The sequence below is a fragment of the Canis aureus genome, chromosome X, assembly GCF_053574225.1.
Source record: "Canis aureus isolate CA01 chromosome X, VMU_Caureus_v.1.0, whole genome shotgun sequence".
Taxonomy (NCBI): domain Eukaryota; kingdom Metazoa; phylum Chordata; class Mammalia; order Carnivora; family Canidae; genus Canis; species Canis aureus.
The window spans coordinates 86153914-86181058 of NC_135649.1; the positions used below are offsets into that span (position 1 = coordinate 86153914).

General features: G+C 40.3%; 1 protein-coding gene across 2 annotated transcripts in view; it reads left to right on the plus strand.

Annotated features, from left to right (window-relative positions):
- The window catches only part of EFHC2 (EF-hand domain containing 2), a 197225-nt gene that overhangs the window by 47024 nt on the left and 123056 nt on the right, over positions 1–27145 (plus strand). Inside the window, exon 1 of one of the 2 annotated variants that reach the window (XM_077890290.1) lies at positions 17021–17211. The exons of the other annotated variant lie outside the window; for it this stretch is intronic. The gene's annotated coding sequence lies outside the window, so the exon portion shown is untranslated. Of the gene's footprint in view, positions 1–17020; positions 17212–27145 lie in introns of those variants that run through there. 2 annotated transcript variants of the gene reach the window in all.

Sequence of the window (27145 nt, forward strand, 5' to 3'; positions counted from 1 at the left end):
TTAAAGATTTTATTTATTTATTCATGAGAGAGAGAGACAGGCAGAGGGAGAAGCAGGCTCCACACGGGGAGCCCGATGCGGGACTCGATCCCAAGACCCCAGGATCACAACCTGAGCCAAAGGCAGACACCCAACCACTGAGCCACCCAGGTGCCCCTGATTATAGCATTATTATTAATAATAGCCCCAAACAGGGAATAACCCAAATGTTTGTTAACTGGTGAATGGATAAACAAAATATGGTATAGCCATTTGGTGGAAAACTGTTCAGTAATAAGGAGAAACCACTGATAGATATTACAACATAGATGAACCCCAAGAACATACTAAGTGAAAGAAAGTAGATACAAGACTTTATATTGTATGGTTTCATCTATCTGAAATCCTAGAAAAGGCAAATATCTCAGAGAAAGCAGATGAGAGGTTGCTGGGACTGGCGGTGGGGGAGGGAACTTTTGGTGACAGATACGTCCTGAACTAGGTGGTGATGATGATTAATTATACGACTCTGTCAGTTTACAAAAAAATATACAACTGTATACTCGCAAGAAGTAGATTTTATGGTATATAAATTATAGTGTAATATATTAGTTTGCTAGGATAGGACTGCCATGACAAAATACTATAGACTTGGTGCTTTAAACCACAGAAGTTTATGGTCTCTCAGTTCTGGAGGTTAGAAATCCAAAATCAAGGTGCCATCAGTGTTGGTTCCTCTTAAGGCTTTCTCTTTACCTTCAGATGACTGCACTCCCTTGCTGCCTCTTCAGTGTGATTATCTTTTGTGCATGCCAATTTTTTTTAAACATACAATCTTAGTTATATGTAATATTTTACTTCACAAATTAGGAACTGATAATTTCCTATTTGGTTTGTTGATTTATATTTTTTGCTGATTTTTATTTTGTTCCGATTTTTCAATCTGTTGAAAAATCTCCATTTATGTACTTTCTCCCTCTGAATACAGACTAGCTGCAGGTATATTGGAAACATTCATGAAATTACTTACCTCCTGCATTTTTGTATTTGCAAGATTATGCCCTATAGTAGGATCACTCTTTTGGAACACTGATGGTGGGTTATAGTCGAAAATACAACTATATAATTTGTGTTCTTTTTGAAGAAAATTTTTTTGAAATAATTTTTGACTTAGAAGATATTACAGAAATGAAGATAATTCTTCTGTTCTCTCTTCCCAATGATAATATTTTATATAGCCATAGTACATTATCAAAACCAAGAAATCGACATTGGTATAATACTAAACTTATGGACCTTATTTTGAATTTCACCAGTTTTTACATGCAGTCATATTTTCTTCTTATTTTTTTTAAGATGTTATTTATTTATTCATGAGAGATGGGGAGAGAGAGAGAGAGACAGAGACATAGGCAGAGGGAGAAGCAGGCTCCATGCAGGGTGCCTGATGTGGGACTTGATCCCGGAATTCCAGGATCACACCCTGAGCTAAAAGGCAGACGCTTAACTGCTGAGCCACCCAGGCGTCCCTCATATTTTCTTCCTAGTTTTTAATTCTCTGAAGTTTCATCACATGTATAGATTCGTGTAACAGCCACCATAGTCAGGATACAGAATAACTGTATTTCTTTAAGATTTGTTGTTTGAGTCTTCATTTTAATCAACTTTATTGAGGTAAACTTTAATTTTTAAAAATCAACTTATTAAGGGAAGTATAATTTATATGTGATATAATGTGCCCATTTTTAAGCGTAAAGTTCCAGGAATTCTGACAAATGTGTGTATCTGTGTAACCCCAGATACCTTATAGAATATCTCTATAACTTCTGAGTGTTTCCTCATGTTTCCTTCCCTTGAGCCCTCATCTATTGCTCTGACTTCCATGAGCATAGATTAGTTTTGTCTGTTCTTAAACTTCATATAAATGGAGTCTTACTGTATTTCCTCTTTGGAGTTTGACTCACTGTTTGGGATTTAAGATTTGAGGGACAGCTTTGAAAATATAATGTATGTAAACAAAGTGCTGCCAATTCATGTCATCATCCACCTTGATGATCCCTGGATGTTTGTATAATCATTTCTCATCGTCTAGATTGATGGGCCTTTATTTTTAACCATGCTGGTTTTATATTTTCAAATAAATTACTCTTCCTAACCCCCTTCAGAGGTTTTTAAACATTTTGAGGATTTAGGATTGTCCATATCCTTCTATTTATTTTAATTACACTCCTCCATTTAAATTCTTGTTCCGTCTATGAAATTCACTATGCTGTTTAGTGTGGTAATAGTTCTTTTAATAAAGAGGATTCTCCAGGGACACATGTCATTATCATAAACCTTTTATCAGAGGGTTAAGTAACTGGGGAAGCATGGTGGTTTCCAGGACATCAGAAATGGGGAGGTGGCAGGGAGGGCCTGAATGCCACATTATGCAAAAGGAGGCGGGGATGCTTATCTCCATTCTTTTTTCAATGTTGTCTGATTTGCTTTTCTTTTGTCTCCTCTCTCAACGTTTTCATTCCTTTCTCTTCCATTCTTTTGATCTTTTCTCTTTCTTTTATAGGAGTTTATCTCTTCCTTCTCATTCTCTTTACTTTGATTTATTTTGATTTCTCTTACCTTGTGAGGGTTCCATGTAACCTTCTTCCCTATCCCTACCTTGTCTTCCTTTGTTTCAGCCTTGCAATTGCTGACTTCTTCCCTTAGGAGAGTATAACCAGTCACTGTTGTCATTGTCGTCATCATCCTTGTTATGCCAGGTCTCTTCCCTCCCTTTACCCCTTGGATTGGCCCCAGGGGGTGTATGTCACCCCAAATGGAGTGTCTGAAATGAACTCTGTGTATGGGTAATGTATCCCTTGGGAACATGGTGTTCCTGCAACCCTTCTCCCCCACCCCCCCCACCCCCGTTTTTTAAGATTTTATTTATTGATTCATAAGAGACAGAGGCAGAGGCATATGCAGTGGGAGAAGCAGGCACTCTGTGGGGAGCCCAATGCGAGACTTGATCCCAGAACCCTGGGATCACGACCTGAGCCAAAGGCAGATGCTCAGCCACCAAGCCACCCAGGTGCCCCCTGCAACACCCCCATAATGAGAGGCTCTTTGGTGTAGTGGAGAGAGCAAGGCTTTTCAGTCAGACAGATGAGTTCGGAACTTGGATTTATCATTTATTACCTATTTCTTCTTGGCTATGTTTTTAACCCCTCTCGGTTGCAGTTCCCTTATCTGTTAAGGAAGACTTAACAGTCTCACCTTAGAGTTGCTGTGAGCATCAGATGGACAATGCATGTCAAGTGCCCAGCTCATAGTAGACAGTCCAGAAAATTTAAGTCCCCTCCTTTGCCAAGATTTGGCTTCTTTTCTTTCCTTTCCTTAAAAAAAAAAAAAAAAAATTTATTTATTTTTATTTATTTATTTATTTTAGAGCATGTGCATAGAGGTGGAGAGTGAAAGGGGAGAGGGAGAGAGAATTCAAGCAGACTCTTCTGCTGAGCATGGAGCTTGATGGGGGCTTTGTCTCATGAGCCTGAGATCGTGACCTGAGCTGAAATCAAGAGCCAGATGTTTAACCAACTGAGCCACCCAGGCACCACTGGCTTATTTTCTTAACATGGGATAGAGGAGATGATGTTCCAAGGGGAATGGAAGCATAAACTGGAACTATGCCAGTCATCACCTGTGGTGTAGGATTCTTGCATTTTTATTTGGCACAAATTCTGGTGTATTCCAGAAGAATGAGTTTGGAGTTGCTGCCAATGAGACCAGGGAGTTCTAAAAAGTGACAGTTAAGCTATTGGTACATTGCTCTTCTCATTTGTATCCTAGTGTTTATTTATGTTCTGGGTATTAGGATAGTTTTATTGAAATATAGAAGACTTTTTAAGAGATTTTATCATGTCTGTTCTATTTTATCAAATTTACTTCATGGTCTTTTAGGAGAAAGGTGATAAATAGCTACCTTTATTATTTATTTTTTCATTATTCAGAACTAAAGCAGTCAGACCACTACAACTGTGTTACATTATGACTATTCTGAATTTATACTTAGAGATCTTAAAACCATCATCATCTAGGTTGTAGAAACTTCATACAGGCCCTTTATTTCTCTTGCAGTCTACCCTGTTCTTTTCTAGCTTAAAATATGAAACCTGTTTTGAGTGTATGTTAATTTTTCCTCTCTTTCTCTCTCTCTCTCTTTCCCTCTCTCTCTCTAGTTCTACATGTTGATTTTTTTTTTCATCTAGTATTTCTGGGAATTTACTTTTGCATTTGTGTTTGAGTATCAAAAAATAAAACTATTTTCAGTTCTGATCTAGTTGACTTTCACAGTCAGGTTTATTTTTTATTTTTTTAAACATATTTTTATTTATTTATTCATGAGAGACACAGAGAGAGAGAGAGAGAGAGAGAGAGAGAGAGAGGCAGAGACACAGGCAGAGGGAGAAGCAGGCCCCATGCAGGGAGCCCGACATGGGACTCGATCCCAGATCTCCAGGATTACTCCTGGGGCCAAAGGCGGTGCTAAACCGCTGAGCCACCCGGGCTGCCCTATAGTCAGATTTATTAATTGAAGCTTTGTTTCTCACCAGTATGTAATGAGGATAATACTCTTTTTTTAAAAAAAGGTTTTATTTATTTGAGAGAGAGAGCATGTGAGTGTGAGTGGGAGGAGGGGGTAGAGGGAGAGAATCTCAAGGCGACTCTGCCCGATGCAGGCCTGATTCCATGACCCCAAGATCATGACCTGAGTTGAAACCTAGAGTAGTCGGACGTTTAACTGACTGAGCCACCCAGGTTCCCTGGGATAATATTCTTAATGTGTGCTCCCAGGTTTCTCTTTTTTCCCTCACACTTTGCATGCTGAACAAAACTTTGTCTTTGCTCATTCTTATTTCCCCCTTCCTCCATCCTCTGAGGAGTCTTCTGAGTTTTTCAGTTAGATTCTCAGGCTTTGGGGGATGTAAGAAAGGAAGAATCCTGGAGTTGAAGGTGGAGGGAGAGAAATCATAGAGCTACTGGTGAGGAAGTGGGAGACTATTGATAATTACAAAAGAAGAGAAAAAAAATTACAAAAGAAGAGGAAAGGCATTTTTAGGGAAATCTTAGAGGTAGAGCATAAATTGTATCACCTGTAGAATTTCTTTAGAGTTTCTTTAGAGTTCTAAGATGAGATGGACTTTCCAATAGCTAGTGTTTGCCCAGTCTTTGAATATACTACCGTGCTAAGAGTGGTGCACATTTGGCTTCTTATTTGAGTTCCATCTAAATGTTAACTCACTATGTTATGTATTTTTGTTTATGTTTAAACAAATAAGTGAATCACCATTATGCTCCCTTTGTCACTGTTGACCTAAGTCCCTTCTCGTCTCCCTCTGAAATCCTGATTCCATCAGCCTCTTTTCCAAGGCCACTGCTGCTGTCTTAGTTCATGTCTCTCACCTTAGAGCATAGCCTCTCCAGTAGCATCCCTGCCTTCCAGTCTGATCCTCTTTATCCACTGCCCATGCTGCTGCAGAGTTAACTTGTCAAAATGTTTACAGTCCTTTGACCTAACTTTGTGTGACCCAGGGACCACCTGTTTTTGGCTTTTGTGCTTTGCCAATCTCCTCTCTAGTGCTCTTCCTTTCCCATTCAGCTTCCGGCCACACAGAATAACTTGGACCCCATGTATGGAGCACTACCATGCTCCCATAACTTTGCACATGCTTTTCCCTCTGCAGAGAATGCCCTTACCCACTTGTTCATATATATGGGCAGTTTTCCCATCTTTCAAACTTGAAGACCCATTTCAGATGCCACCTGTACTGTGATGCCTTCCTCTTGATGCTCCTAGGTGTTTTGGCACCTCCTTCTCCTAGTGGAGCATTTTTTAAAAAAGATTTTATTTATTTATTCATGAGAGACACAGGGGTGGGGGGCAGAGACACAGGTAGAGGGACAGGCAGGCTCCATGCAGGGAGCTCGATGTGGGACTTGATCCCAGGTCTCCAGGATCACGCCCTGGGCTGAAGGCGGCGTTAAACCACTGAGCCACCTGGGCTGCCCAAGTAGAGCATTTTGAAACTCCTGTTAGAATAGCCCTGTTATGCTTCTCTGGGTCCTCCACCAAGCTGGAGTGTGGAGGGGATTTTATAGCAGCTTGGGAGATAATGGTTAGTTGGTGGCCTCTGAAGCTAGGCAGTTTGAGCTCTGATCCCGACTGTCCGTTTCTCTTACCTTGAGACTTTGGTAAATTACTTAACATTCTGACCCTTGATTTCTGCAAAACCATAATCATGATATCACCTATTTTGTAGCTGTGTTGTGAGGGGTAAATGAGGTAGAGCGTAAAAGCATATAACACATTGTCTGACTCCTTTCAACTATTTGGCCAATGTTGGCTATTTTCATGTATCTTTGACTCTCTGAGTCTAGCACAGTGCCTGACACATAGCAGTGTACACCGATTGGGATTTTAAAAATATTGTTGAATCTTTCCTAATGGCTTTTAGCTTTATATCCAGTGCATTATAATTATTTGGAGATACCATACCCCATTTTTGGAATTGTTTGCATATAGTCTAATTGTCCTTACTTGACTATACAACCCTTGCAGCTAGAGAGATTATCTTTGCGTGTTGTATGCTTCACACCCAGCTTTGAATTTGGGAGGTGCTTTGTAACTGGGTTGGTCTGTACTACTTCACTGTTGATAAAGGAAACTTTCTGTACTGAATGTCCATTTTGTGGTCTCAGCTGTTGATGTATTTGTGGCAGTAAATGACCAACCTTGAAGCCAGGAGGGCAAAACAGTGTATTGGGGAGTCCAGTTTACTGGGCAAATCCTAGAATTAGAGAATGGATTATTGTGATTGGAAGAAAATCTACAAGTCATCTTATCTAAGCATCTTCTGACTCTTTCAGGTAGAATCCAGCCTTTAAAATAGTATCTCAAAATGGTGGCATGAGGGAGTGTGTTTGCCTTGGTTCTCATATTATTCTCTCTGGAAAAAAATACATATTTGATAATACATATATTTGGTAAATTACATATATATTTTTTTTACCAAATATATTTTTTCTTTATCGCTTATATTGTAGGTGTTTTTCTTTTGTATCTTTTATACTGAATATTTCAATATTCAGTTTTTTTCTGTTCAGTTTATGAAACTCCATGATTCACAAAATGATTTCTGTTGGATGAGGTGATCCCTTCTAGTTCTAATTATTTTTTCAGGAAGTCTGATTTTAAGCAGTGGGTCTGAACCTATTCTCTTAGTAATGTCAAGTGTTTTTTTTAATTGCCTTGCTCAATAGATTCCATAAGGATGTGAAAAGACTATTTTAGATGTGGTTTTGACAGTATTTTTAAGCTTCCAGCTTTGCATCCTACACTGATTTATATGTTATTCAGTATTTTTATACATTCATTTTCTCTCCAGAGCTCTGTTATATATACATAATTTTCTTAGTCCTTTAAATAGTGCTGTACTGTCCTGTAGTTAGCAAGTATTGATTTTCTAATTTTTTTTGCTGAAAGGTTAACTAGCAAGCAAAAGCGTTTCAGTGGTGTGCACCAGTTATATGGTTAATTAGTGATAAAGCTACCAGAAGAATGTTCTAACATTTTAGCCACATCTTTTTTCCCTTTTATATATCATAAAATCAGGTCTTAAGCAGCGGCAGATCAGTAAAAATAAATTAGATGGATGCTTACACTGTCCATATAGGTGTGTTTCGTCTTAAACCCTAGATTTTGTAATGAAACATGTGAGCACCAATTATAAATAGATTTATGATGGTAATATTTTTTTTTGATGGTAATATTTTTGTAATAAATTCTTTGGAAGTCATCCCTATTTTGTATTTTTTTGTTATCCATTTATTCAACTTACCTTTATTGACCCTCTCCTATGTTCAGCAAGCTAAATGAGATTCAGATTTGTAGAAGTTGAATTTTCTTAAAATAAGATAGGCCTATTTAAACACAGTATCCATAGGAACATAAATTTATCAAAAAAAAGTGAGAGGAAAAAAATGGGAATTTGGAGTGAGAGTTTAACTTGAGCATTGATAATTTAGATGGACCTCTTCACCTTCACAATCCCAATTAAAATGACTGCAGAATTTTCAAATACGGAGAAACCATTTATTGGTGCTAGAGGCCAAGGTGAGGTCCATTTTTATGCTGAGAACTTGGGTGAATCTCCACTAGGTGTAGTGCAGATGGGATCATATTGAAGGAATGTACTAAAGCCAACAACTTGAAATTTCACTTCCTAAAAAAGTGACAAGAAATGAATTGGGGGAGTGCTGTTAGGACAACCTGTAAGGGCTTCCACGTGGCTTACTTTTCCAGCTCTTGATGGCTTCTGAGCATCACGAGGAGGCCCAGGAATCGTTGCACCAAAAGAAATGCAGCAGGCCCTGCGTTGGGGCATCGCTCTGCCACTGCAGGCAGTGTATAGGAAAGACTGGTTGCATAAGCCCTGTTCCTGGAGAGTAGACGTTGGGTCAATTTAAAAAATATTTATATGGAAAAGGGTGAAGTTCTTCCTGCAGGGAACTCTCCATGGCCCTACCCCCCCTCCTCACTTCTCTTAACATGATCCATAGGACTTTCTCTCAACCAGCCTCCCAGTGAGAAGAGGAATCAACACATCAGAATGGCTGGGGAAGGGGATCCCTGGGTGGCGCAGCGGTTTAGCGCCTGCCTTTGGCCCAGGGCACGATCCTGGAGACCCAGGATCGAATCCCACATCAGGCTCCCGGTGCATGGAGCCTGCTTCTCCCCCTGCCTATGTCTCTGCCTCTCTCTCTGTCTCTCTCTGTGACTATCATAAATAAATAAAAATTAAAAAAAAAAAAAAAAAGAATGGCTGGGGAAGGAAGGGAAAGGGAACCTCCCAACCCTATTTTGGGGAACACAGCAGCCCGGATAGACGGCTTTTTGTTCAAGGATGAACAAAGAAAGCCAACACAGGGTTTCTGAAAAGACTGCAACATAAATGGAGAGCAGAGCATTTAAGAGGCAGAGGAAGATAAATATTTTCTGTAGGAAAATGAATGCTTTCGATAACAATTTGTTCTGTGCTTTCTATTGAGTGCAAGGAAGTAACAAAATGAAGTAAGCAGTGAAAGCCAAACTCTGTGAAGTGAAAGCTGGAGGGAGAAAATAGAGCAAGAGAATAAATTTAAAATATTGCTGAACGAGACTCTAGGCAGAAAGGCAAAGGGAGCTCGCTGGAGAAGGAAGAAATGTGAGGGAACTCAAAAATGCATTACATTAGTAAAGGAAACAGTGGAAGTTGGATAAAATGAGATGAATGTTGGGAAAGGCAAACCTGAGAAATTCTCTCAAAATGTGGAGCCAGAAGGTCAGCTATCAGACCACCGAGATTGATAATGAAAGGCTGGACAAAGGGTGGAGCTCTCATATACAGAGTTGTTCCTCAAGAATTAGAAGCTAGATTAAAAGCAGCCAGATCACTTAAGCATATCCCAAGAAGATAATAAAAACAAAAGCAACCTTCTCGACTTCAAAAAGACACAGATCTGAAGATTGAATGCTTACCCACAGATCTGAAGATTAAATGCTTACCCGTGTACCAGAGAACATAACAAAGAAGAAACCAATAATTTGATATATTGTAGCATTTTTTTCTGTTAATTTCTAGGATAAAGCAAAGGAATTACCAAACATCCTGACCAGAAAATGTAGTTTAACTCCCAAAGAAGAAATTGGCATCAGAATTCTCTGCATTCGATGCCAGAAGACAATAATGCAATATCTGTAACTTTTAGGGGAAAAATGTTTGTGACCGAGAAATACTAGACTCAGCTGAGGTGTTATTCATTAGTGTAAGCAGGGGAAAGATGTTCTCAGATAGGTAATTTCTCATAAACATGCCATCTACATACTTTTCCTGAGGGAGTTGCTTGAAGATGCACTCCAGTCAACTATAAAGCAAATTAAACAGTTCAACCACAGGGAAGTCATGAAATAAAAGGATTAGTGGTGAGCAATGGAAACAACCTTATGATTATAAAATATAAAGTTCAAAACATAATGAAAACATTTTAAAGTTTATTGGAAGATAAAATAATAACAATAATGAAATGAGCTCCAAATACATTATAGGGAGATCAAAAGGAAAAACATATTACTTTACTTAGGTAAGTTTCAGTAGATACTAATTTTTGGCATTAATACTTCAACTGAAAATTCTTGAAAAATAGGGAATACAGTGAAAATTTTCTCCCTTAATCAAGAAAAAAAGCTTATCTTTATATATCATCTTTCCCTAGGACCTGGACATGTTTTTTCTTTCGCTTTGCTTTAAAAAAGTACGTACTTTGTGTTTCTAGCTATGTTATATATATATAAAAAAAATCACAAATAAAAATACACTAGAATATAAATAAACACTGTATATTGATTGGTGGTGGGATTTTATGGTACATGTATCTTCAGTAAGTATGGGCATGAAACCATATGGATTTTTTTACAAATATGTATAATTTGACATATTCGGGAAAACATGACTTTTTCAAAAGTATATATATAATTTGATATAGCTATATAATCACAGTTACCTTAAGGGAAATACATTAACAAAACAGTAGCCTCTATGTAGGTAGTAGAAAAATCCTGCACTTCTTTCTGTTTCTGTTTATATATTTGTAATAGGTATTTCTACAGCAGAAAAGTAAAATTCATGAAAATAAAATTCTTCAGCTAGAATAGAGTTAACAATCTGTTTTTATAAAAATAAATTTGTGGTATCAGATACCTTGTTGTTTCTCCTTGAAAATAAAAAATAAACTAAGCATTTACCTTAAGGCATTAGGAAAAGTACAACAAAACAGACCAGACCATCCCCAAGGAATGAAGGGGAAGAAAAAAAAAGCAGTATTTTATAAATTAGTAAACAAGAAATTTGAATAAAAAGTTTAAGAGTTACATCTTTTTTTTTTTTTTAGTTACATAGTTTAGTTTTTAAAACAGGTAACAGAATTGGTAAACTTCTATCTTGTTTGCTCAGGACAGCAAACCAAGATACATAAAATGTTAAATTGCAAATTCAGAGAAAGTAAAATTTCTATCTTATGCTAATTGTGAAGTGACTATCCTAGTAAATATTAACTAGCAAAACAAACTCAGGGACTACAGTACTGGACTTGGCCAAAAACTATGGGAATATATCAAGAAGACTGCCAAGGAGCCACTCCAGTTGTTAAAGTGATGTCTCTAGGTATTATGGACTATTTTTTTTATCCCACTTTGTGCTCAAAGTCCAGAATAAGGTACTAATTTTGAAGTTATATATGAATAAAGACTACCTGAAACAACCACATCTTCCTCTCTCTCTCAAGACAGAGTAGGCAGTTTGTTGTTTTCGAGCTTTCAAGGTAGAAAGAGCTGCCCTTCTAAAATTTAAGAGAAGCAAAATATTGGCATGCAGTAAGAGGAGTGGAGTGCCAAGGTTCAGGGAGTTTGTTAATGGGCCCGAGAGGCCTTGTGACTCTGGGATGACCAATGGCCCAGGGACCACTAACTGGCAAATTGAATTTCTAGATCACCGGTTGCCTTCATGGCTCTCTGAAGCCTCTAGAATGTGAGAGTGGATGCACCAATTTTGAAGTGCCATGCAAACAGATGAATTCTAATCATTCTTTGAGGTTCAGTGGAATATCTATCACTAGAAAGCTATATACAGAGTGCTCCAAATTTTGCACATCTCCATTGCAAGGTTTTATTTGTTCGTTTTGTTTTTATGAGTAACTTGAAGAGATGAAGTGTTCTTTACTACATTTATGAAACTAGTAGAGGAAGATGACAATTTTTGATTTAGGCCACTCTGTATATACTACATTGCTCACTCTCATTCCTGATGAAATAAAGCTGAATTATGGCAAGGAGCTCTCTTTTGTGTCAAGAAACACTGCAGAGTATAGTCCATGCATTTGCCATAAAAATGTAGCAAGAGGAACAGTATGAAAACTATTTTCTCTGTATACAAAGGAGATTATTTCTTTTTTGGAGAGCAAAATTAATTACTATATATATATACATACTCTCTTTACCTTGTGTAATGTGTACTTACAGATGCAATTGTTTGTTTACACCCGTTTTTAAATGCCCACTTGGTAACGTTGCTTTGTTAGGACCAGATAAAGGACGTTTTGTTCTCCTTGGATCTTATGTAGTGGGAGAGGTAAATGAAGGAGGGTGTGGGAATGTGAGGAGTAGAGGTGGTACACAATGTGACTAGGGGACAACAGTGGAAGTGTGACTTGAGGTCATGTTTCCCAAGCTCGAGTTTCTCCAGTTGTTGAATTGTACCTCAAATTAATCAAATGAAGTAACTTTGAGAAACACCCTTTTGGGGATCTGTGGCTCACATTAGCATATCAAAGGGCATGTGAGATCCCCCAAATTAAAAAACAATCTGTGGAACATTGTAGAACTCAGTTTTTCCCAAAACGTGTCCTCAGAACCTTCTTTTTCTGCAGTCCTTTATAAAAAGGTCAGGGCTCCTGGGGGTTGAGGGACACACTCTGAACATTTTTGTACAGTGTACATTAAATGGGAAACAGAAAAACCTTCTTAAAACATTGGCTTCACTTTTGAAGGTTTTCTGTCCTGAAAATTTAATCAACTTGCATCTTTCCTATTGCACCAGTGTGTCAGTTGCATCAATTGCAATAGTGCATCAAGTGCATTGCACTTTTGGTCCCAATAAAGCAAAGTGAAACACTTAAAGCTTTCTTAAGGCTTCCTTCTCCAAAATGGATCCCTAGCAGAGGGGAAAAAAAACTATGACTTACTCAGTATTATTTACAAGAAATCTAAACTGTCAAGTTCCTGGGAGGACTTGACCTTATTTCTTTATTTCTCTTACTATGGAGAACATCTAAACAGCAGAATATAGCTGCCTTTTAATCCTTGCTTTTCAAGTTAAGGGGCACTAGAAATCTGATGGTTTCTCTCTTCTCTCCCTAAAATCTGTCCCCTTGCCCAAATATTGTCACTAACTCCCAAGTGTCAGTGAAGTACGTTGTTCACTCGTATGATATGTAACTCAAGAAATCTTTGCAAAGTGCCTGCGCTGTCTCAGGCACCATTTTAACACTGGGTGTATGTACAGGGTGTATGTTCATAGGGGATGAACAGAACTGACAAGCTTATAAACCTAGTGGGGAAAATAACCAACGGGCACATAGTAAAAACACAATTGTAGTCAGTGCTGAGCACTATGACTAAATCAAAACAATAAGCTCTAAGGAGTTTTTCTTCTCAGGTGAAATGAGCACTGTGCACGTGGTAGTCAAGGAGGCTTCCTTGTGGACGAGACTTTTGAGCTGAGAACCACATGGTGAGGAGCCAGCTGCTTTTTCTGGATCTAGATAAACAGGCACCTAGGAAACGAGAAGTCTGGACTATGCCGGGCCTATTTTCATCAATTTAGTTTTCAAGAATAAAGGAGATTTTTCCATTTTAAAAAATGGCACTTATTATCCAATAATGAAACTCCTGGATTTATGTGTGGGCTTTGGCTGGCAAAGTTAAATTTCGGAACTCAAATATTTTCTTTAAAATGTGAGTTCCTTTTAATCTTGCAGGGAGGGTGGCTGTTTGCCAGGTAGGCACCTGAAGCTTTTCTCTGTTTCTGCCCTTTAGGGGAGCAGTATTTCTAAGTGGTATACAGTTGGGCCTTGTTAAGAGTCAGAGCAATCTGAATAACAGCTGCTGTTAATATACTGGTTATGTGAGAGGCTTGGAATTATATAAGCTTGGGGAGTTCAGTTCAGATTTGAAACTCATCTCAGCACTGTTCTCAAGATCCAATTGATCTGGCTCCCATCACTTTAAGCTCCTCTATAGAAATGTCCTCACCCTCCAGCCCGTTCTGAATATTAACAGACCAACTTTTACCTAAATCGATTTCCTTTGAGATGAAATGCTAGTGTTGCTTTATCTTTAGCAATTAGAAATCACAAGTTGCACAGTCACTGAATTATGAATTTAACAACAAACCGTATGGATTATAGAATTCCTATAATATCAAATACGTTTTGGGAATCAACAGAACAAATTACCTAACTCACTTTGAAAATTCAACATTCCTCTTCATTTGTTTTTTTAAAGATAAGTAGGAGGGTGACTTTATGCACCAACTGCTCAAAAACTCAGGCTGCAGAGAACAGGGGTGTGGAATAGCCAGCTCATTGACCCTATGGAACTCTTCTTTACTGATTACCCCGGCACAATTTGGCTGGGAGGAAAAACCCTGATAATGTTGGGGGCAGTTTCCTCTATCCTCCTCCCATTCTTTTGCACCGAACCCTACCAGCCAGAAGCAGAAGTCTTAGGAAGAGGTTTTGGGGAAGACATCTTGTGGTGGTCTCTTTGTGTTCTGGTGGACTGGCTAAACACTGCCTTGACCTTGGGACACAGGGAGAGTTCAAACCAAGTCTGTGCTGTCAGGCCGCTGGTCTCCCTTTTCTGGAAGACTCCGGATGATGCCCTTTGCTTAAAGATTGTAGAGGTGGCTAGTGTTCTCACGCAGGATGGCCAAGGTGTGAGAGAGCGGCTGACCTTTGATCCTGGCGATCTCTCGAACTGTATGCAGGGCCAGGCCTGGGTGGGCAAACTGGCAAAGGCTTTTCGGAACTCCACGAGGCAGGAAGTAGGGAGCATCCGTTTCCACGACGATTCTCTCCAAGGGGATCATTCTCAGAGTTTTGCGGGTCTCCCAGGCGGAAGGATACGTCAGGACTGCTGTGAACCCCACGGACATGTTGGGGAAGTACTCCAGGAGGGGCCTGATGACTGGGTAAGTGCCCATGAAGCAATGCCTGTGGATCTTGTAGTCAGGGGGCACCCTTCTTTTCATGATATCCAACAGATCTTCGTCAGCTTCTCGGCAGTGGATCACCAGGGGCTTCTTTAGAGACACGGCCAGCTGCAGCTGTCTCTCGAATACCTTGTGCTGCTGTGGCACAGGTGTGGTGCACTTGTAGGAGTAATCCAGGCCCATTTCTCCAAACGCTATGGCCTTGGGGTGCCGCAGGGCTTGCAAGAGCTTGCTTTCTTGACTGTCATTGTAGTAGCGTGCAAAATGGGGGTGACAGCCAAATGCCCCCCAAACCAGATCATCTTTCAGCAGCTCCTCCCATAGGCCATCCCTTAGTGTATGAGGATTGCAGAAATCAGAGATGCAGCCCTGAAATTCCTTAGGGAAGGAACAGTTATACATTTCTGTGAACTTGCTAAAGGTCCCTTTGAAGGACAGCTTGGAGTAGAGAATGTCCAAGTGACAATGGGTATCAATGAAACCCTGCTCTTGGCGCTCCCAGTGGTCCCTTGGCAGGAAACTAGGTGCATGCTCTCCAAAAGGATATGATGGTATCTCCTCCTGGACTGCTCTCTCCTCCTCCATTTCTAGATTTCTGGAGAAATGAAATGGATGGTAATTCTGGGATTGATCTTCCTCTGATGCCTTCCAGTCTCTGGACCAGTTTTGGAAGCGCACTTCTGGGTTGGAGGAAGAATCACTGAAGAAGCTCCAGCTGTTCCTTGTGGCCTGGGATGCGCTGCTGCAGCAGCTGCCCGTGGACAGATAGTGAGAAGGCTGGGGATTACTTGCCCAGTGGCTGCTATAGACTTGCTGGGGACCCCGGTACAGAGGAGGCTGGTCTATGGCACAGTCAGCACTGAAGAGTAAAGGCTTTGAACCTCTTGAGAGACCCGGTGGCATTGGTCTGTCCCGAGGGAATCTGAGCGCAGAGAACTCTTCCACTGTAGACCAGTGACTTCCTGGAAAGGGGTGCTCGGCCATGGCTTCCCTTTCTTGATACTTTGGTAGGATTTCTACACGAGGGTCACAATTGTCTAGAAATTTCAGGACCGGAGAGTCTTTTTCAAAAATGATGACACTTTCATCATCCAGTGGCTTCATAAAGGCTTTCTCATGAGGCCCAATAACCACTCTCCTTTCACCAAAAGTGTTGATCTCTATTGCCATCTTTTCCTTCTCCACTCTAGGCTCTGGGGCTGAGGGTTGATTTAGGTGCTGCGCAGAGAAGGTGACAAACCTGGCAGGTCTTGGTCCAGGGATGGGATGCTCTCTCACGATGGGTTTTACACTAGTGGCCACCTCCCCTTTTGGCATCAGTTTCCCCAGGATGCCCTGGATACCCTTCACGTAGATGGTCGAGGAGCTCTGGTCATGCAGTGTAGCACTGTTTCTGTTGACCATATGTGGTTCCCCAGCCTTATCATCCTGACCCTCAGCTGGGTCGGGTAATTCAGAGTGTGTGGGGTTACGGGAACCAGGCTTGGGATTGATCCTAAAGCGGTAAGCATCCTCTGAAGACGCCATTTTCCTTTAGAGAGGAGTTGGCTGAGCACAGAGGAATTGGTGCTAAAGGGATTCCACCAATGAGAGAAGCCCCGAGCACTCCCCACCGAATCAGGTAGTCTTTAGAGGCTCCACCCACACCTAGGTCCTTAAAAACGGGGTGGTGGGGGCCGGGGGAGGAATTTCCCTGTCAGGCTGCACCCTTGTAGCCTCGTGTGAAGGCCGCAGGTCCTTTTTCTGTGTTCTCAGGCGGCTGGGGACGGTGGCCTCTCTTGCACGTGATACAGAGTTATAAGGTGGCCAGTTGGAGGGGGCACGTCAGTGGGCTCCCAGAGGCATCCACTTTGACCGGAGGACCCTACCTGAGTGCTCCTCTTAGCAATACTTAGTCTTGGGCCGCTCTGGCATCTTATAGGCCTCGTTGCAGCCTTTCAACTGCCCATAACCGTTCTCAGTGTTCCAGAGATGTCAAAGTTCTGCTACCGAGTGTGAGAGTCCAAAGAGCTTTGGAAAAATCGCAAGGATCCCAGATTCCCGAAAGGCTCGGTCTGGTATCCACAACCACAACCACACGTTATGGTTCTGAGATCGCAAAGCGCTTTCTTATTTGGGGAGAGCTACTTCCGGGGGACATCAAAGCACTTCCGGGGCCACAGGGCTCTTCCATTTGGTTTGGAATACAAGGCCCTTCAGAGACGTCTTAGGTTTGAAAAGACTTGAAGGTGCTTCAGGGACGGCACATAGGGTTTTATGAGCTGGGCTCTGAGCCTAGAAAGGTACAGCTAGAGTCCAGCACACACTGGCAAGGAAGGGGAGGCTCACCCCACCCACTGCTCTTGCCCACCGGAATTCCTCACACCCCCCTTCAACAGGGGCACCTTGGGTAAGTTAGCCCCCGCCCCCACTTGCCACGTTCGCCTTGCTTCCACGTGGCTCAGAGGTGCAAGAGCGCCCCACATATGTGGCCCAGCCAGGCTTCTGTAGGAATTGCCATCCTCGGTTGCTGTTTGTCCCCTCCCCCATTCTTAAAAAAAAAAACATGGTTTTAAAAACATCTTTTAAATATACGTGCTTTTAAAAAACATAGTTATAATTATAGTATATTACCATTTTCAGTTCTGTGTTTTTTTCCCTGCTCAACATTTCTGCGTATCCTAAGTATTTTTCTTACTGCTATATAGTTTTCGAAAACATCATACTAGTGCCTTCATAATATTCCACAGAGTACATAGATGTGCCATAATTCACCAAACCCTTCCCTTTCTGTTAACTTTTTAGATTCCCTCTAGTTTTTTTCTACTTAAAAAAAAAAAAAAAAAAAAAAAAAAACGCTGCAAAGAACATCTCTGCACATATGTTTCTCCATATTTTGGTTTGTTTCTTTGGGCTACATGCCCAGAAATGGAGTTCCTGAGAAGAAGTATCGGAATTTAAATATGGCTCCTCATAGCACCAGATTGCCCTAGAAGAACTGTAGTAGTTTAAAATCCCATGCATGATGAATAATCCCACCAGGCCCATTTTATAGGAGAAACAAAACCGCTGCCTCTTACTTTAATTCACTCTTATCTGATACATTCTTAGAACAAACATTTTTCTTTTATTTATTGACCCTCTGGTGAATTTTAAGCCCTTTTTTCATCTTTTTTTAGGGTCTTTTAAAAGTTAATTAAATATGTTTTTATAAAATAGACTCACGTTAAAGTTTTTTGTTAGTACATTTATTTTTATTTAGATTTTATTCTTTTGAAGTTATAACTTGTTTTTATACTTAAACCTTATTTTTTTTTTCACAATTTTGTTTTACTCCTAAGCTTGGAATGGTCATCCTCCCTTTCAGGGCTTTGAGAGATACACACACACACACACACACACACACACACACACACACGGGGAGTGGGCAAAGGGCTTGATTTGTTACATTTAAACTGATAGTCCATCTGGCATATATTTTGGGTTATAATTTATTTTACATTGGGATGTACTTGATGCTATTCCAAGTTAGTACTTTTTTCATTTATTGATAGGTGGTTCCTTTTCCATGTGTTAAAGTCCTATATGTAATAGTCTATTTCCAGACCATTTTTCTTTTTCACAGACTAGTATGTTTTTTGTTACTGTGGTGGTATACTATTTTAATAATTGAAGCATTGAATTATGCTAAGATATAAAATATGGGAGAATTAGGTCCCTTCCATTACCATTAATTTTTACAGTTTTCTTTAATAGGCAGATTTGTTTATAGCATCAGGTGGACCTAGAATTATTTTTTTCAAATTCCTCCAGAACACCAGTGAACTTGAAATATGTTATTTTAGTCTGCTTATCTGGAATATATTCCACCTATTCATCAAGTTCGGCTGTATTTTTGAGTGTTTTTAGACTATTATCTGGGTCACAGAGTTTTCATTAAAACTATTTTTGGGTGTTTTGTAAGCTTTTGTTTCATTGTGAACATTCTTTTTCTCCTACCATATTTTCAGCTGGTTATTGCAAGTACACGATAATATTTTTTATTACTTTTTTCTTTTTTAAATTTAAGTGAAGCAGGGCTTGAACTCACTGCCCTAAGATCAAGACCCGAGCTGAGATCAAGAGTCAGTCACTTAACTGTTAAGTGACAGACTTAAGATATTTTTGATTCGATTTGTGGTTATGCTGAAATCTTTTTTTTTAAAGATTTATTTATTTATTTATTTATTTACTCATGAGAGAGAGAGAGAGAGAGAGAGAGAGAGAGAAAGCCAGGCAGAGACACAGGCAGAGGGAGAAGCAGGCTCCATGCAGGGAGCCCAATGTGGGACTCGGTCCAAGGACCGTGGGATCACACCCTGAGCCGAAGGCAGACACTCAACCACTGAGCCACCTAGGCGTCCCATTTGTGGTTATGCTGAAATCTTTTATTTATTCTTAGTTATTCAGCCTTTGCTTATGCCAATATTTTATCAGCTTATAATACTTTTGTTTTTTTCTTGCTGATGTTTTTATTTCATACCTTTTTTTAAAAAAGTATTTTTTATTCATGAGAGACAGAGAGGCAGAGACATAGGCAAAGGGAGAAGCAGCATCCATGCAGGGACCAGTGTGGGACTCAATCCAGGGACCCTAGGATCACCCCCTGGGCCAAAGGCAGGCACTAGACCACTGAGCCACTCAGGTGTCCCTATTTCATACCTTTTTACATTGTCCAGAACTCCTCAAAACAACTAAATAATGTTGCCAGTAGGGGTGTTTTTGTTACATTCCTGTTTGTAGTAGATGCATAGTTTAGCTAACTATAATGCTGCATATTTAGGCTATTGTTTTTGTTTTTAGTAAAGATTTTATTTGTGTGTGTGTGGGGGGGGAGAGAGAGAGAGAGGGAGGACAAGCAGGGGGAGCAGCAGGCAGAGGGAGAGGGGAGAGCAGAGAATGGATCCCAGGACCCTGGGATCATGACTTGAGCCAAAGGCAGATGCTTAACCCACTGAGCCACCCAGGCGCCCCTAGGTTTTAAAGCAGATGCTTTTCAATCTTGTTTAAGGACTTACTCTTGTCTTTTAAAATGTATGTGGTAGGAAACAGTCTGAGATCATTACAGTTTTGCTCTTATTTCCTAATCTGGAAACATCTTTGCATCTGTGAAGAAAATGCTGTGCTTTATGCAGATGGCTGCTGAATTCTGTTTGTATTTTAAATCATAAGTAGTGAAATTGTCAGGAGCAGTTCTCAACCTTGGCTTGCACACTCCTGTCACCTGGAGAGCTTAAAAAATCAGTAATGCGCAGTCCTACTCTGAAAGATTCTGATTTCCTTGTGTGTGGTATATGTACATGGGCGTGGATGTGGCCCAAGCAACAGGAGTTTAAAAAGCTCTACAGGTGATTCTCATGTGCAGCTGGGGTTTGGACTGCTGCTCCATCGTTGACTTTTTAATGGTATGTTTATCAGGCATTGGAATTCACTTCGTGGCTTTCCATCTGTTTTGGTATCCAGGGGAGTTATGTAATGGGGCAGTTTTCTTTTCCTTGAAAGTTTGAAAGAATCCGTTAGTAAATCATCCTGGTTGGAGCTTTTTGTTGAGACAATTTTTTGGTGATTTTTTATGCTTCTTACTTGGTTATAGTTCATTGGTTGCATTTTGAGAATTCACAGTTCTTACAAAAATCACTTATTTAATTGTTTAAAATTTTCATAAAAGATTTTATGCTATATTAAGATGATTTATATCTTATAATTTATTACATTTTTATGTCCCGCAGTATCTCATTTCTGACTTTATACTTTTTTGATTATCTTTGCTAGAATTTTATGTTTTATTTATTAAACTCTTGGACCTATTTATTGCTGTTGATTCTTTTTCCTTTCAAATTCTTCTATTTAGGCTCTTATCATTATTGCTTCCTTCGTGTTTTCCTAATAACAGATTTTTACACTTCCAAAAATTTTGCTCAATTTATTGCTCACCGAGTCAAAACTTTTGACTACAGACTTTCAGAATTACCTGTGGAGCTTTTAAAAACTACTAATGCCCCTCTTACCTGATGTGATGTGGTGCAAAAAAGATATATTTTTAAAATATTTTATTTTATTATTTATTCATGAGAGAGAGGCAGAGACATAGGCAGAGGGAGAAGCAGGCTCCATGCAGGAAACCCAACGTGGGACTCAGACCCGATCCCGATCTCAATCCCGATCCCGGGACTCCAGGATCATACCCTGAGCCTAAGGCAGATGCCCAACCGCTGAGCCACCCAGGTGTCCCCCCAAAAAGAATTTTATTAAAGCACCAGGACAGGACCCATGGGCTGGAAGAACTGCACTGGGATGGTGAGGAGCAATCAATTATATGCTTTGAAGTTGGGAGGGGCAGAAGCAAAGGATGTTTCTGAGAGGATTTTTTTTTTTTTTTGAGATTTTATGTATTCATGAGAGACACACAGAGAGAGGCAGAGACACAGGCAGAGGGAGACGCAGGCTCCATGCGGGGAGCCGATGCAGGCCCAGGACCCCGGGATCACGCCCTGAGCCAAAGGAAGCCCCTCAACCACTGAGCCACCCCAGGTGTCCTTGAGAGGATTTTCACGTGTTAGAGAAGACTTCTAGGATCCTGGAGGTCTGGCTCTTGTCAGGCTAAGATTGCTTTTTGCCTGTAGCGAAGCATTACCATTAAGGCAGTGAGTTCCTGGAGGAATGTCACATTCTGCCTGTCTCAGATATTTTTCAATAGGCTGCAAATTGTAAGGAACCTTAATTTTATCTACGTTTCTTTTGCCTGTGTTCTCATCATTACCTGCCCCCAAGATTCTGATTTAAGTTATTTAGGCTTGGGTCTGCTTTATTGATGTTTATTTGAAAGAGAGAGAGCCAGAGAGCCTGAGCTTGAGCACAAAAGGGCAAGTGGCAGGGGCAGAGGGAGGAGCAGACTCCCCCCTCACCAGGGAGCTGCATGTGGGATCCTGGGATCATGACCTGAACTGAAGGCAGATGCTTAACTGGCTGAGCCACCCAGGCACCCTGGTCTTTTCTTTCTTTTTTTTTTAAATTTCATAATGTAGAGCTGAGGCTGAGAATAGCTGAGTTAGAACATTGAACTGAGTAAATTCTCTTTAACTCTAAATTCTTGTATGTAATAATCTAAACCCAATAACTCACCCAAGATTACAGATTTGCCTAAATTTTATAGGCTTGCACGTTTTTTAGATTTTATTAGATTTTATAGTTATTTTTTGCATTTTAAAATTTACTTTTAGCACAGTAATTATTACGAGTGAGGACTTTTGTTTTGAGTTACATACTACGTTTCTCGTATTGGTGATTAATGACTAGAATTTACGTAATTTCTATATTTTCAACTTATTAAAATTTTTCATAAATTAGCCTATGTCAGGGAGGAAAAAATCACTTTCCCTTTGCCCTTCTAGGTGCTTAGCTAAGATGCCCCTATAATACAACACAGAACAACAAAAAACCAAACAAGTTTAGTAGCATGTATACCTCCTGTGTATGTGGGAGAGACCCAGGAAAACTGAGTAACTCCCACAAATGGCCCACGCCAGCCCCTTAAATACCATCTCCAGCTAAAGACAAAAGACCATGTTGAAGGTGGGGAACCTGTTCTGGGGAGTTATCGGGCAAATGCAGAGTAAACAAGGGTAGGGTTGTTATGCAGATTTAAGTCCCTGCCTTCTCCACTGATCAGTTTCTAGAGATGTTTGCTCCTCTCCTTCCTGCTACAGGGAAGGAGACACCCTTATACATATAAATGTCTCTTACAAAAGGGTCACTTTACTTGAATTTCAGAGCTTCTCTCCGGTCTGCTGTTTCTTAAAAAGAACCAGTTAAAGAGAGAATTCTTGGCCAAAGAATCGCATTTTGGGGTGTCCTACTCTGCTCCATTGTATGTGTGATAAATGTCTCTAAAATATCCCATTGTCATATCTAAGTGAGCCATCCTTAATATGCAATACCAATCTTTTATGGTTTATTTTCTAAGAATTCTAAGACTCTGTAATCATAAAAGAAATATCACTGGCTTAATCACAGCTTTTTCAGGAAGAATAAACAACGCCACATTAAATGCACAGAATTTGTGTTGTCTACTAACCTATAACAGCTTGCGTTTATCCTTACTGTTATACACCTTCTTCTTTAGGACTCCATGATTTGTCTGAGCCGTTTTCATCAAATAGAACCTAAGCATTTTCAACTTAGACTAGTGATGCTGGTCTCTTTATAGACTGTTAAGCCTTATCGAACATTACTGGTGTTTCATCTCTTTGCTGACAGCTTCTCTAGAAAGTCAGCTGTAAATTTTTGACACTTAGATGCTGATTTCTGAGTAATATAGACTTTATGACTCACGCATTGGTCACACCTACCTCACCATTTTTAAAAATTCTCTGATTTATTCAAGAGACTCGGCTCTGGCTTTTGCCTCAGGATTGCAATGCCTAGCCTGCGACGGACAATCTTCCATGCACAATTATTTTGTGTGTCAGTGCTGCATCAGACAATAATCATTTTGAAAACAATTTAAGTGGAAATTAGGAACCCAAATCAATGTTCAAACCCAGCTATTTGGGATATGCAATGCAAAGTGAATAGCTCAACTGACACGAAAATAGGATTAACTCCTTCTGTACCAGGCAGAATTCACACTGTACATCCTTTAAAACTAGGTGTCCACCCCTCTGAAACACACTCCTGACTGCTTTGAGTTTCTTTTGCCTTTAATTGTAAGAAGATCCCGATTTCAGAAACCTTAACGTTTAATATTTTCCCTTTATAATGAAGAAATACCCTGTATCTATTATTTAAGACTAATTGATTTCAGATTTTATATCCTCTAGGCTGGCATCAAAAATTCAAATTGCCTTGGGGGATCAGGCGGGTAACCTTGTATCATACAGTGGGGCTTGCAGAAGCCCGTGGGGAACTGAAGATCACATGCCCTGCCAAATGATATTTACATTCCATTTTCAAGAAAATTACAGCCAATTACATCCTCTAGGACCTTATTTATCTAATCTCTGCTTGACATCATAAATTATGATGAAGCCCTGTATCATAATTATGTTTCTATAAATTGTTATTTCTAGCAGTTTTTATTTTAGCTCCTTCCCTCTGGAGTCTCTGGTACCTCAAGTTCCTCTGTGATTAGGCGTTTTATCTTTGTGAGATCACTTTTAAGCTGTTTGGTGTCTCTTCACTGGTATTCCACTTTGCTGCATTTTACAGTTTTTTCCTCTCTTCCTTTTCTGTCTTTCAGTATCACTCTGACATGCTCTCCACCTTTTGTAGGGGACGAAAAATCATATTCCCGCTACCTTTCAGGTTCTCAGCTGAGACACCCCTGTAATAAAGAGACAGATTAAAGGAGAAAAAACAAACAAAAGCTTAATTAAACGTGCACATGGGGGAGAACCAGGAAGACTGAGTAACTCCCCAGATGGCCCAAGCCACCACCCTAAATCCAAAAATAAAGAGAAAAGGTGTTGGGGGGGTAGGGGAATCAGTTGCAGGAGGTTATCTGGAAAGGTATAGTAAAGAAGAGTAAAGTGGTTATGCAGATTTTTAAAAAAGATTTATTTTATTTTAAATTTATTTTTATTTTTTAAAAAGATTTTATTTAATCATGAGAGAAAGAGAGGCAGACACCTTAGGCAGAGGGAGAAGCAGGCTCCATGCAGGGAGCCCCACGTGGGATTTGATCCGAGGTCTCTAGGATCACGCCCCGGGCTGAAGGCAGCACCAAACCGCTGGGCCACTGGGGCTGCCCTGGTTTTTTTTTTTTTTTTTTTTTTAAAGATTTTATTTATTTATTCATGAGAGAGAGACACACACACAGGCAGAGGGAGAAGCAGGCTCCATGCAGGGAACCTGATGTAGGACTCTATCCCGGGACTCCAGGATCATGCCCTGGGCTGAAGGCAGGCACTAAACCGCTGGGCCACCCAGGGATTCCCCCATTAGCTATTTTAAAGTGTGCAATTTAGTGCCATCTAGTATGGCCACAGTGTTGTGTAACCATCACTTCTAACCAGTCGCAAGACATTTTCATCACCCTAGAAGGAAACCCTATACCCATCCAACAGCATCTTACTGGAAATGTTCACTCAACACAAATAGGACAGCAATTCTAGAAGTGGTTTACCCTATAACTGGAGGCAGGCTAGATGAATTTTCCAAGAAAGCACCTGAAAATAGGACCATTTTGGAATGAAGCCAAAGATGCTGTTTTGAAAAGGAAGAGATTTTTAGGTTCACTAGTTTCCTAGAAAACCTGTTCCAGTAAGGACCATGCCTTGTCAGTATTTGTAACTGATCCATTCATTTTGAATACAGTCATTTAACTACAGCTCATTTCTAACATCCTATATGGTAATTAACAAAGTTTCTTGTGTTGATCAAGGATAAAATCCTGACGCATTTTGTCAACCACTTCTGAAGTGTGAGCTTCTGATAGAAATTTGCTGCTCCTGGAGCACTTATTCCCAATTAGGGTAACTGACCACCCTTAGAGGGTGGATTATACCTAACAGACTCCCTCCTATATATAGCATATTGCCCATGTTGAATTACCATAGTCTTACATCATATACATTATTAACTTTTGCAACTCTAATTATAAAAAATTGATTAGAAAAATGAGAGCAGAAGGAATATTAAAATGGAATGCTCCAGGAGCACGCATCCCAGGGCAGGCTTGAAAGTGTGATCATGTTGCCATGTTGAGAGTGATTCCAATGGTTAAAGGTACGCATTATTCCTACAACATGGCACCTAAGCCAAAGGAAGCTATTTCAACTGGCCTTCAACTGAAGAGGCAGTCGTCCTCTGCTTTAACATGGAAGAAAAAGAGGCTGTGTTATAGTTACTGAGAGGTCCTGTTTTCCAAAATGGTTAAGGATTTTCCATGGGCGTTTTTGACCATGTCTGATTTTTACTGTAACAACTTTATTTTATTTTTTTAAAGATTTATTTATTTGTAGGGGGGCATGAGTGGAGCAAGAGGGAGAGAAGCAGACTCCCTGTGTTGAGCACGGAGCCTGATGTGGGGCTCAACATGGGTTCCCTAAAAAAACAAAACAAAACAAAACCCATGGGTTCCCTTTCACAACCCTAGAATCATGACCTGAGCTACAGTCAAGAATCAGACAAGGGCAGCCTGGGTGGCTCAGCGGTTTAGCACCGCCTTTGGCCCAGGGCATGATCCTGGAGACCCAGGATCCAGTTCACATGTCAGGCTCCCTGGGTGGACACGCCTGCTTCTCCCTCTGCCTGTGTCTCTGCCTGCCTTTCTCTCTCTCTCTCTCTCTCATTAATAAATAAATAAATAAAATCTTTTTTTTAAAATAAATAAAATCTTAAAAAAAAAAAAAAAGAATCAGACACTTGGGGCGCCTGCGTGGCTCAGTTGGTTAAGCATCTGCCTTCAGCTCAGGTTGTAATCCTGGAGTCCTAGGATTGAGCGCCATATCAGGCTTCCTGCTTGGCTGCTTGGCGGAGAGTTTACTTCTCCTCCTTCTGCCTCCTCTCCTCTGACTCTGCTCCTGCTTTCTCTCTCCCTCTCTCTCTCCTCAAAGAAATAAAATCTTAAAAAAAAAAAAAAAGACATTCAGCCAAGTGCCTTTTACCGAAATTACTTTAGAATCCACCTCTGCAGCCTGAGGCCCTCTCCAACACTCCCCTCCCCCCAACACATACACAATGTAAGATGAGACTGGTTGGCTTTAAGCTAGGCTTTTTGAACTTCCTGGACAAGTTTAAGGTGGACTCCCCGATGCACTGGAAGAATTTCAGATCTGCCTATTGAAAGGATATTCAGAAAGAATATTATTTTGTCTATATAGTAGTTTCCCCTTCCCTCCCCATCCATGGGGTATATGTTCCAACCCCCCCCCCCATGGATACCTGAAACCATAGGTAATACTTTACACTATATATAGTGGTTTTTTTCCTGTATATACATACCTATGGTTTAATTTGTAAAGTCAGCATGGTAAGAGATAAACAACAGTAAGTAATAAGAGAACAGTATACTATAGTAAGTTATGTGAATGTGATCTCTCCATGAAAATATCTTCTACTGTACTTACTCTTCATGTGATGATGTGAGATAAAACACCTACGCGATGATTTGAAGTGAGGTGGATGATGTAAGCATTGTGATGTAGTGGTAGGCTCATTTTGACCTGGACATATGGCAGAAGGAGGATCATCTGCTTCTGGACCCAAGTGAGTGCAGATGACTGAAACTGTTGGAAGCAAAACCAGAAAGCTAAGAGGGGGGGGTCCCTACGTAACCCACATCTAGAATCCCATTGTGAAATTCC